Source organism: Capsicum annuum, chromosome 1 (assembly GCF_002878395.1).
Source record: "Capsicum annuum cultivar UCD-10X-F1 chromosome 1, UCD10Xv1.1, whole genome shotgun sequence".
In the NCBI taxonomy this organism is placed as follows: domain Eukaryota; kingdom Viridiplantae; phylum Streptophyta; class Magnoliopsida; order Solanales; family Solanaceae; genus Capsicum; species Capsicum annuum.
The window spans coordinates 249,873,168-249,887,355 of NC_061111.1; the positions used below are offsets into that span (position 1 = coordinate 249,873,168).

The following is a 14,188-nucleotide window of genomic DNA, read 5'->3' on the forward strand; positions in this document are numbered from 1 at the left end:
TATAACATGTTAAGAAATCACATAGGCATTTTAAAAGACTCTGTGAAAATCATCATGACTCTGAGAAATCTATTAATACTTCTGCATTAGGAGATATACCCTACAATTTTGAAAATTCCATGGGCTGTATAGAAACAACCATTAACTCTGCAGCAAAGCCCCCAATCCAAGTATGCCTCAAGGGTCGGAGTCTCTGAATTTACTACACCACACGGCCGTCGCCAGCGTACAATAATAATTTACCCGCATCGAGAAATACAGTTTCAGGCTAAGAGTTGCTTAAACTTGCGCCTTCTTCTGGTAACCACTTAACCTTCTTTAAGCCCCTTTTCAAAACTCTATCAAATCATGCAGTCTCTGAAAACATACTCTGAAAACATAATCTGTCATGGCATAAATACATATGGTATCGTCATACCATTGACTTGCAAGTCACATCTCTGAGCCATTATTAGTCTGTCATGAATCTCTGTTTTCAAATTATATAATTTAGGACCACCATATCAATAATTCTTTCAAGAAAACTCTTTCTTTACAGCTTATGTAAACACATGCAATCCTTTCTTTCAATCACAAGAACACATTTATATCAAGAAACACCCTCACAACAATTTCAAATCATACTCAAATGCTATAATATTGTAAAAACATCTTCTAAATCACAAAACCATAATCTTTAATTTCAATACAAGAGAGGGAGTTCATAATTCATGCTCTCAACAATATTAAATCTCAAATTCCATACATACATACATATATATATATATATATATATATATATATATATATACATGTAAATCAATTTAAGGGATAAGACCACATGGTCAAAACAATAGTAACATTAAACCACTCGAAATATGTAATTTAGAACATAGATTCTAAAACCCCTTTGAAATTCATGCATAAAAATCTTAAAGTCATACTCTAATGGTTTTAAGCGCATGTGGTTTTTAGGATAAACCCCACGTACCTCTATTTCGGAAAATAATGACTGATTCTTGAAGCTTACGGATTGGGGATTCCAAATCTCTAATTATCTTCTAAAACCCATGGTTGAATCTTGAATTATTTGTTTTTTTTTATTTTGAAACCCTAGAGAGTGTTCTTGGGTAATTTGGGTGAATAGAATCATATTTTGGTATTTTGGGAGTTTAATCCCGTGTTATAGCTGGATAGGGGTTGAAAAATACCACTTTTGCCCTTAAAAATGCGAAAACAGAACCTGAAAATTGTTAGCGTGCGATAGAGCATGCGTCGAATGCTTATCGCATGGTGCTACTGCCTCAGACACTAAAATGGTCATAACTTTTCGTTCGGGTATCGGATTTAAGCGATATTGGTATCGTTTGAAAGCTTATTCAAAGACCTTTCATTTGATATATAATAGTCCCATTAATTCATCATATAGTAGGAGTTATGATCGATGGAAATTGACCCAAGTTTAAACATCCACTAAAACTTATTTGGTAGAAATGTTTTCAACTCGTCTTAGAGTTAGGGGATTTTTGTGAACTCAATTTATATTCAAAGGTATTCTTACACTATAGGATTGATCACCACAAATATATTAATAAGGAATCACCTAGTTCGGGTCTATACAAATAAGGACGACGGTCTTGATTCTAGCCTGAAAGTACGGAGTGTTACAAATATTATTTTCGATAGATCTAGTCAAGTACAGCATTCCCAAGGGCGTACCTAGGTTGAAAATTATGGTGCTCCGACACTAGTTAAATCCGATCCAGAATAGATATAATTATTTAATAAATGTAAAAAAATTGATATAAAATTAAAAAACATCCATAAAATCAAGAAGATAGTTGAGTGCTTTGATTTTCAGGCGAAACCTCATATCTTTAGATATCAATATATGTGTTTGAACCTCTCGAGTACCTACGACTTCAAAATTCTGGATCAGCCACTGAGTATTCCAAACCAATAGTGTAAAGAGGTAATTAAACAATACAATAATCTAAACAAATATCGATATATAAAAAGACCTTGAAAAAAATGTGTTTTTAATGCATATACAAAAGCAAAAGTTGGTAAATATTATGCAATTGGTTTGACTACATGCATTCATAAATGATAAATATAGACCAAAGTATAGGTTCTTGCATTTGATATATGTCATTTATATCTACTCATGTTCTCCAAAACGTGTGCACAAATATTTTTTTAATTACTAGAAATAGTTCTTATTTTACAATGAAAAAAAAATGTTACATAGGGGTGTTTTAGACTTTTTGTGGTTAGTTTTGAGACCCCCACATTCTTTTGGAGAGGTGATTTTGTCCCAACTGATATAGTGGAGCTTACGCTTTTGGTCAGTAGAACACCAAAGGAAGTCCCTCTGAATTTTATCAATAATGTAACAGATTTTTTTAGGGAGTTTGAAATATTGCATTCTGTAGGCAGGAATTGTGTCTAAAGTAGATCGGATCAAGATAAGCCTACCTGACGGGGAAAGAAATTTAGTTTTTCAAGAGGCTAGTTTTCGATGCATATTATCAACAAGGAATTAAAAATCTGCATGTGTTGATTTTTTATGAAGAATAGGAAAACCCAAGTATTTACCAAAGCTGGTGGATGGCGATATGCCGAAAAGATCCTTAATTAGAGACCAAATATATTGAGGGCAGGACGGGAAGAATATAACTTTTAATTTGGCTGCATGAATTTTTTACCCCGACAGAATACTGAAATGGGTCATACAATTGTGAAGTGTATGGATAGAGGATATGTTAGCCTTAGAGATGAGTGTTAGGTCATCTGCAAAAAATAGATGTGATAAGGCAGTTCCATTTTGACTCAGAGTAATTGGGTCCCAACGCAAGTATTGACTTGATGACAAATATAGTTAGAGAGAAGATCCATACAAAGGATAAAGATATATGGGGACATAGGATCACTCTTTTGGATTCCCTGAGAAGGTGAGAAATAGCTGGTCTGAGTCCCGTTAACTAGGACGGAGATATTACTGGAGGATATGCAATGCAAAATAAGCCTAGTAAGTTTCGGAAGGAACTTATAGAATAGGAGAGTACGGTAGACAAAGGACCATTCCAATCGGTCAAAAGCCTTTTCTAGATCTAGTTTGAGGATAAGGCTAGCAGACTTCTTAGAGGACCGAGTAATATGGGTAACTAATTCTTGAACCAAGATGGCATTATCACAAGTCCGACGCCCTTTCAGGAAGCTGGCTTGATACGGACTGATGAGGCTGATAAGATAGGGTTTGATTCGATTAGCGATAATTTTAGTAATAATTTTGTAGGTAGTATTACAAAGGCTGATTGGATGAAATTTTTTGAGAATATTTGCATTGAAAAATTTTGGGATTAGACAAAGAAGGGTGTCATTCATAGAATTGGAGAGAGTCTGAGTATTAAAGACCGTGTGGCACATGACTTTGATTGAAGGTACAACAATGCTCCATTGAGATTGGAAAAAGTAGGGGTGGAGCCCGTCTGGCCCTGGAGCTTTGAATGGTTTAAAAGAGAACACAGCCTAGGATATTTCAATATCCTGGAGAGGGTTATCCAAAACAGAGAGATCTAACTTATAAAAACTAGTATGAGATTGTTTTAAATGAAAGCAGTCGGTGTGGAGGTGATCAGTAGTAAAATAATGAGAAAAGTAGGTAAAAACATGTTGCAAGAGCTGTTCGGGGTCAGTGATCCAATTGCCGTTTGAGTTCTTGAAATAAGAGATCTTATTTCGACGACGCCTATTAAGGACAAACATGTGAAAATACTTAGTGTTCACATCTCCCATACTGAACCAGTTATTACGGGAGCACATTTTTCAATGATCCTCCTTCTGCTTTAAAATATTGTTGAACTCAATTTTGAGAGTGCACTCAAGGTTTTGAAGAAAGGTACTAGTATCATAGTAAGGGGAGCGTTGAATCCCCGCAAGTCATGCAAGAATTCATTTTTTGGTATTAAAATATTACCAAAATTGTGGGAACTCCAAGCCAGAATACTGTCCCGAAAATCAGAGATTGCAAGAGAAAGATCCTTAGTAACTCAACTTTGCCTAACAATAGAATCAAACTCTGGGTGATCTATTCAATACTTTTCTAGCCTAAAAGGTTTCCTACCTCATCTGGAGTATTTAGTAGTAAGAGAAATCAGATGAGGATTATGATCGGAATGAATTTTTGGAAGGTGAGTAACGTGTGCATTAGTCCAATTTTCCATCCAATCATCAGTGACAAAGACTCTATCAAGTCGTTCTAAGATAATAGACTTAAGACTTTTCCTATGGTTTGACCAAGTGTATTTATTGCCTTTGTATCCTAGGTCCATAAGATGATAAGAATTAATACAACTCTAAAATTCACAAGTTCTAGTATTATTTATAAATCTACCCCCCCTCCCCCCGCCCCCATTTATCATTTTGGGAAAGAATATGATTAAAGTCACCAACAAGTAACCAAGGCCCAGAAATCGAATTAGCATAAGTTATAAGATTCTGCCAAAGAATTCTACGAGTATTATAATCAGTATTAGCGTAAATAATAGAAATATGCCAAGGTAGATTGAAGGGGCTAACCTTAATCATTGCGTGAAGCTCCTGAGAGGTTTGATACTTACGAGTAATACTAACAAAGGATGTGTGCCAAAGCAGGACAATACCGCCGGACCTACCCACAGCCGGGACTTCCCAATAATCATCGAACCCAAACTCATTCATGAGGCCTAAGTGGTCACAGAGTTTAGTTTCTAGTAGAGCAACAAAACAAGGATTATGGGAGTTGAGCAGATCACAAAAGTTCCTCCTAAAGTTATCGTTGTTGACTCCTCGGGTGTTCCGAACTATAAAACAAGTTGCTTGATTCATTGGCGAGAAAAAGTTGAGGGAGGGCTGAGAGCTATCACTGGAAGGAAGTTGGATTCAATGCAGTGTCGGTGTCATTACAACTGCAAACTTCACCAGTGCACTGTTTATTGCAGGCCAAAGGTCGAAGGAACTTTTGAGAGAAGTGTTACCGGACAGAGATAAATATACTTCTTGTCCTCGTCTTCTGGAAAGATCATGAGAGAAGCATTTGAAATCTTGGTGAAGGAACTCGTCCTCTCCGGAAGTGCTCCGATTTCGCCTAGTCCTAGAGGTACTGGTGCATGGAGGTTCACAAATTGACCCCACTGGACCGGAATTGGATTCCATGGAAAGAACAATGGATTTGCATTGACTGTCTCTTGGGGTGTGAAGAATGGCATTAGAGCGATTTCGTTCATATTTGGGAATTGGTTCAACAGGTTTTGAAGGTTCCACACAAATAGTGGTGGATCTAGGATTTTGAAAGAACGTAAATTTACTATTAATCATATAGTATAAATGCACAATTATTTGAGGATGACAACAAAAAAAATTTAACTAAAATTATTTAACTTTGTATTATGGACATCGTAAATTTTTTATGAAAAAATGCAACTAGTGGGAAACGACCCTCCCGATCGTTTGTGAAATTTTCTCATCTTATCTATTTTAACTCTTTCCGTAGTTTGTATACGTGAATTATAACTTACAGAATGAGTAATACCAATTCTTGAGGTGTTCGAAAGTAATTTAAGTCATTAGTTGGATTATTGGATTTTAATAAAATTAAGCTTGATTACTGTTAATCTTTGGTCAAGATGACCTCAAATTAGTGTCGTAATATTTTCAATAGGTCTGAAATATACTTTTTAGTCAATTTACATATTTGACTTAGTCAATTTAAATTATTTTTTATCCTATTTTTGTGGCATATATTTGTCAGTTGGACCACTGTAGGAATACACGCACACTGAGCGCGTAAGAATCTACAATAGTCTAGCTAAACAAATATATGCCACAGAAATACGGTAAAAAATAATTTAGGGGATCATTGGACCCCCCGCAAAGTTGAGATATGTCACAATAAATTTTTTCAAATTTTAGATATATTTTAAATTTTTTCCCCTAAAATTTATCATTTCTTGTAAGTTTTTTATTTTTTATTTCAACACTCGAATATGAGAATTCTAGTTAGAAAATAAAATCCCTTGCACCAACTTTGACATAGATTTTGTTATGCATCACACTCATCATGTATATTTTTGATAATAAATTAATGAATTCCTTTATGATTTTCAGATAACTTCAAAATAAAGTTTCATTCCACTTATTTATTAATTTCCAAAAACACCTAACCCCACACCCACAATTGAAAAAATAAAATAAGACAACCATACAGCTTGTTTATGATGAGATTGGCCCAATTTAAGTTCACATATAATATTATATTATTTAACATATTATAATAATGAAAAGAGAAAAGAAATAGAAACATTAAATGATAAATTATTGGATTTGAAATTCCCTATTACATGAATAGATCTGATTATGACAAATGTGCCTTTGACTTCTTGCCTCTGCGTGAAACGCAAGAAAGGAGGACACATATTCCTAATTTTCTTAAATAAAAAAAAAAGCAACGGATGTATTAAAGTTTTCGTTATATACGTGAGGTTTGAAAAAAAAAATTAAATTAGAAAAATTTATTATACGCACTCGTACTCGTACCTTATATTTCTGTAAGAGATTACTTTCATGATTTAAACCTGTGACCTCCAGGTCAAATGACAGCAACTTTACCAGATACAAACTCAGTCCCCCTTCCCTAATTTCCTTAAAATAAAAAAGCAGGTGGGTATATTGAAGTTTCCGTTATATATGTGAGGTTTGAAAAATGATCGAATCAGAAAAGTTTATTATACGCATTTTTACCTTGCATTTCTGCAAGAGGTTACTTTCATGATTTGAACCCGTGACCTACTGATCATATGACAATAACTTTATTAAATATAAACTCCAAGGCTCTCCTTCCCTAATTTCCTTAAGATAAAAAAAAGAAGGGAAATTAAAGCTTTCGTTATATATGTAGGGTTCGAGAAAAGGTTGAATCACAAGAGTTTATAATATGCATTCTTACCTTGCGTTTCTGCAAGAGATTATTTTCACGACTTGAACTCGTCAACTTTAGATCACATGACAACACTTTATTAGATATATACTCCAAGGCTCTCCTTCCCTTTTTCCTTAAAATAAAAAAGTAGATGGGTGTATTAAAGCTTATTATACGTATCCTTACCTTATATTTTTGTAAGATATTATTTTTCACGACTTGAATCTGTAACCTCCGATAGCTTAAAAAGATTGGAATTTTAAATTCATAAATCATCAAAATCCGCTCCTCTTTTGCCTTAATGACACGTCTTTAATAACTCAACTAAAATCCTAAATTCATAAGCTTCAAATCCTGTTTCGTTATAAATGACATGTCTTTAATAAATTCATAAAGTATTAAATCCTAAATTCATAAGTTTCAAATTCTATTTCGCCTCTACCTCTAATAACATGTCTTTTTAACCGGACGTAACTCTCACACTTCATTTAAAAATTATAAGTTCGAAAAAAATCTTTTTAGATTTCTTTTTATTGTATTTTCAGTCAAATTACACCACATAAACTAAAGAGTATAACATTACATCTTTTTAACGTATTTTTATCAATCTTTTTAACTGTCGCGACACCTTTTGTCAACCTTTTTAGCTGACATGACATCATTGATGTTGGACTCATTTTATGTAATAAAAATATCACATCAATATAAAATTATAATAAATATACGCTAAAATTGAGTTCAGGAGATAACATAACTTTTATAAAGTTGAAGTTATCGTAGCAACTTTAAACACCGTTTGAAGGTACCGAATGCGTATCTCTAAACTAAAACAAAAGTATATATAAAAAGGACAAATAAACAAATCCCATCAAAGTCTTAAAAAGATTCTTCCTAATCACTTATACTATATATATTTTTTTAACCGTCATATTACCATTCCATCAAACATGAAAATATCACAAAATTCCTCGACTTCCTCTCTATTTTAATTTTCTTTCACTCTCAACAAAGAACAAATTCTCTTGTTTTTTTTTGTTTGTAATTTAATTAAGAAGAATGATGACAACAAAATCCTCTATTGAAATTCCCAATGTTCAACAACAAGTTGCAAAAATACAAAATGATAAAACTTTGCAGAATACTCAGCATGGTGATGATCAGGTAATTAATTTAATTTTTATCTCATTCAAATAAAAATAGTTAACTTGTATACACTCATATGGAGTCGTTTGGTACGTGGGATGGGATAAGTAAGAATATTTTACGGAATTATAATGGTGGGATAAATTTATTTCGGATTAGATAATATTTCAAACTTTATCTCAGAATTATTATACTTATTTTACGTATCAAATGACTCTATAGAGTAGAAAACATTATTTGTTACCACTATCTATATAATTTAACTTGTTCAAATAGATAATAATAATAACATACTTAGTATAATGTCACTGTGTAAGTAGATAACTTATTTGATTATTTTTTAAGTTACTAATTTCACAGACGGTTGTGAATCGTTACTCGTTATTTGTTATATGATACGTTGATGTCATTGTATAAAAGTTAAACTGGTAAGAAAAAAATGGCAAAATTAAAAATTTTCTTTTTTTTCCTTTTTTGTTTTCTTTGTTCATTATTATCATTTGATGAGTTTGTTAGCATGTCTTTCCAAGAAGCAAGAGATAAAAAAGTGATGCGTTTTACAACAGTTTACATGAATTCTGGCTGTTAATTGCAACTTTAATTAGTTTTATTGAAATTATTAATAACGTAAGTTTTTTTTCTTAATTATTACTCTTATTTTACCAGTAGTTTAGAGAAATAATTCACGTTAAGGAACAGGATAACATACAAGTTAAATATATTAGTGAAGAATTTAATGAATTTTATAAAGCATAAAAGAGTATGTAATTTAGATAAATTGGATAGCAAAATAACCTTAATCTTCATCTCGTTGTTTCATTTTAACTGTCATTTTATTTTATTTTCACAAAAAAAATATATTAGAATTATCAAGTTTTCGCAAGTTTCACATCTCAATTATCACTTGTTAGACTTTCATTCTAGTTTGACTTTAGGCCCCCAATAGGATTGAGAATTTTCGTTAAGTGCATGAGTTAAAAAATGTGAAATAAATACATGAAAAAGCTAAGGAGATTCAATATATATGTGTGTTTAATCGTGTGTATACAATGTAATTTTTCTCCACACTACCTTGCTTCGTTGTTAAATCGATATATATTAATGTATAATAAGTTTATAATCGATATGTAACATACACAGATTATACGTTGTTTATATAACTATTACTCCATTCGTTTAAAATAGTTGATCTTTCCTTTAAGAAAATATTTATTTTCTGCTTATTTTACCAAACCAGTCTTATTGACTGTGATTTGAAAATATAAATTTGAGTACATACACTTTATATAGTCATTTAATGATAGGTGTAGTATTTGTCTATTTGAATAACATAATAAAATTCTCTTAATTTCATGAAAGAGACAACTAAATTGAAATAAATATTTTTAGAAAGAGGATCAGTTAAAACGAAATGGCAAAATATTCGGTATTCATGAAGAGTTTTTGTATTTCAACTTAGAATTTTTAAGTTTTATGCATTGTCAATAGACAAAATATTCGATACTATCAGGTAAACTTGATCTGCTATTACAAGTTACCCAATTTTTTTTTTCATTTTTAATATAAACAATTGAATAACCTGCATTAACAGATCAAATTTACCTAGTAATATAGAATATTTTATATATTAAAAATGCACAAAATCAAACTCGTAATAATTACTTTGTGTTATGTGAGTGTGTGTGTTTTATTTTGTTGGGTGTTATGGGATTTGGTGGGGTTTACAAGTTGGTGGGTGTTATGGGGTTTACCTCAATGAGTGCACTAATTTTTTAGACTATACTTTTCATGAAATAAAGAAAAAAAACACACACACATGCATAAGACATAAAAGATTATACTAAAAAAAATAATCAACGCATGCTTGAAATATTGTTGCATGCTTGACTTTGTTTAATCACGACAAATTGCCAACTAATATAAATTGCTTTCATCGTGAAAATCTTATTAGCTTAGTTGATGGTAGGATAGACTCGATCATCTTATGTTAAGAGGTGTAATCTAACATTGTTTCGTCGGAAGTTTTTTTGTATTATATATATTAATAATCTAAAAATAGATTTAGTTTTTTGTATTATATATATATGGGAAAAGGCTCAAATATGCCACTAAACTATTAGAAATGTCTCATTTATGTCATCCGTTAAAAGTTGGGCTCATTTATGTCATCGCCGTTACAAAACTGGCTCATCCATGCCATTATTTTTAACATCCGGTTTTTAGAAAACAGCTTCGCCACGTGGCAACATATTAGAGGTCCACGTCATTTTTTTAAAAAAAATTATTTTTTTAAAAAATTTTATGCATTAAAAAGAATCCACCCAACTCTTTGATTCATTAAAAATTAGTTTGATCTATACTTTTAAAATTTGAGATTATTTGAATATTGCCCCATGTCAATAGTTTTTTTTTTTCCTTTTCTGGCTTTCAGGTGTGACTCTGTTCACAATATGGATCAATAATATGATCATCTCCCTTTGAACTAAGTTTTACTAGATTAGTTACTGTTAATGAGGTAATTTTGAGATTATTTGTGTATCGCCTCATATCATCCAAGTATTTATAGTTACCAAGCTCATCGACTTTTTTTTTTGGTTGTATGCAGCGTAAAATTGTGATCAAATATAGTAAATTGATCCATAGACAATCAAAGACAATAAGACAATACATCTCATGCCGTCACTCTATCGTTCTCATACCCATCCTGCAAAAATTTCAGTACAGTGGCATTGATATCAATTATTGTGCTAATTAATTACCATAAAATACTTTTAATATTGTATGATATCATTTGCTTTGAACCAAATTGACATTTTTTTTTCAAGAGACCTTAAATATCCGACATTTTATAAATAATTTCATTTCTTTTTTACTTTTCACGTGCGGCATTTTTCTCTCAAACACTCATTATACTGCTTCCTTTCATCTTTTTTAATATGTCGTTTAATGTTTTGACACAATCATATATTAAGATAATTATTTGTCAATCAACATAATCATTAGAGGCAGAATATTTGTCTAAATTACAATTATGTTTTTCTTAAATTACAATTTGATTTAATGATAAAGTTACATAAAAATTGGTGAGACGTCATAGTTTTATATCCTTATATAATTAATTTTAAGTGGTCCAATTCTAATTAGAAATTGAATAAACACAATATATAAGCCACGCATGCAAGTTACAACTCACAAGCATTATCTATGTATAGTCTTTATCATTTCATTATATACTTAATTCAATGAATTGATTAATTCCAAAATTTTATTGTTCTTTTCTCTTTAATGAAATAAAATATCTAAGAAGAAAGAATAAAATGAAGATGACATGGAATTTGTATAATATAGTCTAAGGCCAGTTGGCATATATAAAAACAAAAGTAAATCCAATATATTTTTGATAAGTTAGATAACATGGGAGTATAAATTTGTGTGGGAGTATAAAATAAATTAATGTATATTTATATATATATATATATATATATATATATATATATATTTGTTCATTGATTTCTTTATATATATATTTTTATGTTATTTTAAAATCTTTTAATGAAAATTTTGACTCTACTATTAACCTAATATCGTCATAGATCAAACTAATTTTTAATGGATAAAAAAAATTAAAAAAATTTTAAAAAATTTTAAAAAATAACGTGGACCTCTAATATGCTGCCACGTGGCAAAACTGTTTTCTAAAAACTAGTTGTTAAAAGTAATGGCATGGATGAGCCAGTTTTGTAACGATGATGGCATGAATGAGCCCAACTTTTAACGGATAACATAAATGAGCCATTTCTGATAGTTTAGTGGCATATTTGAGCCTTTTCCCTATATATATTAATAATCTAAAAATACCAAATATAATTAACCTCAAACAATCTTTTTGATTCTTTTTCCTTAAAGAAAAAAAGCTCTCACCAATTCCTAATAAAATTAGCCAGTTGTGAGTAAATCATCTAGTACCTCTAATTAAAAATGATTAAATTTGCTACGACACACTTCAACTTCACAGAGTCCTATTACCCCCAAATTAAATTTTAGTGTGATGTGACACTTTTTGTCACTCTTTTTAGCTGACGTGACATTTTGATGTGGGCCTATTTATAACGTCAATAAAAAAGAGTGGCAAAATACCTAAAATTGAGTTCAGGGAGGGAGGGGAGGGGGTAATAGGACTCTTGTGAAGTTGAAGAGCGTCGTAGCAATTTTGACATTAGTTCGAGGTGTTACTGAATGCTTACTTCCAATATTGTAGTTATTGAATTACTTGTGTAGACACGTGATTTTTAAACCTACCCGAGTGTAGTATATTTATTTTTTGATATTAAATATTTATATTTGATTCGATATTATTTTAATTATTATTTTATTTTTAGTTAAAAAATAAATAACTAAATGAAGTTAATTTTAGGATATTATTTTATTTTATTCCAATTTTAAAAAAAATAATACAATTTTTTTTTTAAATATGTTTCTTTTTAATAAATAGACTAGTAGTTTTATTATTATCTTAATTATATTTGTTTTAGATTATTTATAAAGTTTTATTGTATTATCTTAGATATAAAATTAATTAGTTATTATTATTATTATTATTTTATTTATTTATTTATTTATTGTTATTATTATTATTATTTTCTATAATAGTAATATTTTAAAAAATATATAATAAAATAAAAATTTCAAATTTTAAAATCCTAAAACTACCCAACCTCTACCCCTTATCTGATTTCCCTCTTAACTGTCCCCCCCAAGTCTTCCTCCTATTTAAGGACTCGTCCTACATACGTACACTATCATCAGACACTTTGTACACTTTGACAGAGAAACACACAGTGAGAGAAAAAAGATCAGGCATTGATCAGAAAGAAACAAATAGAAAAACCAGAGAGAAAATAGTAAAAACCAGAAAAGAAAAGAAAGAAAAGAAAGAGTAGTAAATCGACTTTCAGATCTCCGTTGAGTTGCCGGTGAAGACATCGTTGTTTCTACTTTAGTTAGTCTATCATACAAGTTCTTGTTCGATCTAGTACTGTTTATTTTATTATCCGATATGTGTTATGTGAGTTTATTCGTTATTATGTGTTGTATTTAAAATTGCTAAATATATGCATACCTATACATAGAAAAATTCTGTATTCACACATCTTTAAACACACCATTTACAATGCATTTTTTCACACATCTTCATACACGAATGCACACCCACACACTAAACATGATAAACGAGAGAAGCGAGAAAATCAAAACAAAATCGACAAAAAAAAATGAAGAGAAACTACTAGAAAAGGGCCAGACACCGTTTATTATTTCCCGGCGAAGCTTAGCACCGTCGCATCACCCTCCTTTCTCCCTTTCTCCCGTCTCTGTTATACCAAAAACCGGTCAGATCTCGCCAGAACAACGTCGAAAATTCTCAAAAATTCGTCGGAATTGACCCTCCATCACGGTGCTCCCCTCATCCCCTCTTTGTGCCGCTCTCGTCATCCACAAGTAATAGAAAATAGAGAAAAGTAAACAAATTCATAATAAAGCATGAAACAAGGTATCATAATAAGAATAATACCCTCACCAAGTAATTCCCTACACTAGCGACCCAAATTGACCCGAGCCTTCTACCCTAATTCGCGTCCTCCAGATCTTCCTATCTAGGGTCATGTCCTCAGTGAGCTGTAACTGCTCCATGTCCCGCCTAATCACCTCTCCCTAGTACTTCTTCGGCCTACCTCTACCCCACCTAAAACCATCCAAAGCTAGCCTCTCCCACCTACGAACCGGGGCATCCATGCCCCTTCTCATCGCATGTCCGAACCATCTCAATCGGGCTTCCCGCATCTTATTCTTCACTGGAGTCACACCAACCTTCTCTTTGATAGTCTTATTTCGAACTCTATCCCCCCCAGTCTTCCCACACATCCAACGCAACCTCCGCATTTTTGCCACCTTCATTTTTTGAATGTGGGAGTTCTTAACTGGCCAACACTCCGCTCCATACAACATGGACGGACGGACGGACTGCCACCCTGTAGAATTTGCCTTTAAGCTTGGGCGGCACCTTCTTATCACACAACACCCCCGAAGTGAGCTTTCACTTCATCCATCCTG

The 14,188-nt window shown here is 31.8% G+C and overlaps 1 long non-coding RNA gene across 1 annotated transcript; it reads right to left on the reverse strand.

Annotated features, from left to right (window-relative positions):
- LOC124889520 lies at positions 1-5,436 on the reverse strand. The gene is made up of 2 exons (XR_007048576.1): positions 4,561-5,436; positions 1-469 (listed from the first exon to the last, which is right to left on the reverse strand). It is a non-coding gene; the product is annotated as an uncharacterized LOC124889520 (long non-coding RNA).
- Positions 5,437-14,188: the final 8,752 nt, after the last annotated feature.